This window comes from Rhagoletis zephyria, unplaced genomic scaffold, assembly GCF_001687245.7.
Source record: "Rhagoletis zephyria isolate East Lansing unplaced genomic scaffold, Rhagoletis_zephyria_1.1 Rzeph_scaffold_00437, whole genome shotgun sequence".
In the NCBI taxonomy this organism is placed as follows: Eukaryota; Metazoa; Arthropoda; class Insecta; order Diptera; family Tephritidae; genus Rhagoletis; species Rhagoletis zephyria.
The window spans coordinates 252,448-254,913 of NW_016157521.1; the positions used below are offsets into that span (position 1 = coordinate 252,448).

Below are 2,466 nucleotides of genomic sequence, written 5' to 3' on the forward strand. Positions count from 1 at the left end.
TCTCAATTCGTGAGAATTGTCTATCTGCCAACTGTGAAGGTTATGTAAATTAAAATAACCATCACGTTTGCATGATGATTCATCGCTCCAAATTATTTTATTAAAAAAGTTGGGGTCTGATGCATGCATTCGCAACATTTCACGGCAAAATCTAACCCTCGACAGGTAATCTCTTTCCTGTAGAGCCTGAACACGTTGAATGTGGTAGGGATGAAATCGATGGTCTTTTAAAGCTTTGTGAACTGTAGTTTTTGGTATTCCCGTCCGTCTTTCCATCATTCTCACTGAAGTCGATGGAGCTAGTTCCACTTCCTCTAACACAGCTTCAACATCTACCGTTGCAGGACGTCCTGTTTCGCCGCCACGCCTTCCAGGTATGCGACCTTAAAAAAGTAAAAAATGATAGTTAACAAGCAAGCAAACAAGAGAGGTGTAAACATCACTTACTTTCATATATTTCTCTATGGGTCCGGGCGAATACTTCAAGACCCGGATGCCGACGATCGGGGTATCGCTCTGCATAGAGTCTTTGAGCAGCTTTGGCATTACAGCAAGCTTCACCGTAAGTTAGGTGAATATCCGCATATTCATGCGACGTATACTGCGTGTTCTCTGTCATAGTATTAATAACACAATGTTCGAAGGGTCCAATTTCACAAAATCCACTTTCACTAATGCCGGTAAGTAACATAAAACAATGTCAGGAGCAGGTAATAATGTACCTTTGTACTATTAAGCATGTCATTGGTCGGTAACAAGAGCAACTTAAATTTAAATCTATTAAATACATTCTAGCGTGTCTCAGTCCCTTACCCGTAAAAGCGGCCATAACTTTATTTTCTATTCGAAACAGTAAGACTGGCACCTTTCTGATATCTTTATTAAATGAGCAATTTTTTTATGTTATGTAAAGTTATAGCAGAGTACATTTTTTTTCACCAGAGATAGTCAAAGTTGGAGAAGAAAATATCAAAAATTAAAAATCCTAAATTAGTCCTAATTTCCTTAATATATTTTAACTACATTGCATTTGAGTATGGAGAAGCAACTATCTGGAAGTATTTTACATAAAAAATTTACTAAGTGTAGCCTGGTTTGTAGACGCAGTTAAAGAAAATACATGAAAAGGCACGATTTTNTTAAAAATCCCAAATTAGTCCTAATTTCCTTAATATATTTTAACTACATTGCATTTGAGTANAAGAAGAAAATATCAAAAATTAAAAATCCTAAATTAGTCCTAATTTCCTTAATATATTTTAACTACATTGCATTTGAGTATGGAGAAGCAACTATCTGGAAGTATTTTACATAAAAAATTTACTAAGTGTAGCCTGGTTTGTAGACGCAGTTAAAGAAAATACATGAAAAGGCACGATTTTTTAAATTCAAAAAAATTTAAATATTTCAAAAACGGTGACACTTTTACATGACATTTTTTTGTTTATCAGACTCGGCCGTCCTGACAAATAGAATCACCTTATTCTACTCCGTTTGTGGGCGTAGAGCACCGGCCATTTTCTACCTGAGCACCGCACCATTGTTCGCCTCGTTGCCCGCACCTTTGTTCGCACCATTGTTCGTATCGTTGGCCGCACCGTTGTTTGCGTATTTGAGCATACCAGTGCTCGCGCCGTTGTTTGTGCCACCGTTGGCACTGTTATCCACATTTTCGTTTTCCAGAATAAACGCACCGTCGTCATTTTCTGGAGCCATATCTATATCATACCATTGTTCGCTCCGTTCTTCTTGTCCTTAACATCGATGTTGAAAATCCGCATAACAATTTCGTCAAGTTAATATAAATAAGATGGAGGAAAACTGGTGCTGCCACTCTATTAATACAATTTGTATTTCAACCTTAAAAACACCCAAATTATGCGCAAGAAATATACTTTTGTCAAAAGAAGGGGAGTTGTGTTCCTTTTTTTCGGACACCGGACACAAAAAGGAGAGTTCCACTATCCCCACGACAGCTGGTTCTACGTACCGGAATGACTTGGGTTTTACCCGACCAAGGGCTGTTGTTTCAGCGATCTAACCCCGTTTAGGTCGGCGAAGTATCTCAGAAGTCGTTCGTCCATAGGGCTACATTCGCTACGCTTTCTTCTGCTCAGGGCTGGCATCGAGTCAAACCCAGGGCCAGAAACCTACACCAGCTGTGGATGCCGGAGACGACTACACCACAACTCCACCTCAGTCAAGTGCAATGCTTGCGAGGGGTGGAGTCTGCTTAGGACTACGGACACATCGGCAGTGGACCACGTCGTTTGTGGCCCCCTGCTGCTCAAACAGAGCAGCCTCCACGGCTAACCCCAGTCCACCTGAGCAGTCCCACACAAACACCTCAGCACAACAGCATAACAACACAATAGACCATACCACAACCGCGACAGACCACAGAACACACACAACTGCACCACCCACACGCCGCCGCCAACAACTCTTGGTTCCTCCTACAATCTG

The 2,466-nt window shown here is 40.9% G+C and overlaps 1 protein-coding gene across 4 annotated transcripts in view; it reads right to left on the bottom strand.

Moving 5' to 3' along the window:
* Positions 1-2,466, bottom strand: part of Atg5 (autophagy protein 5) — an 80,276-nt gene that overhangs the window by 73,516 nt on the left and 4,294 nt on the right. The window lies entirely within an intron of this gene.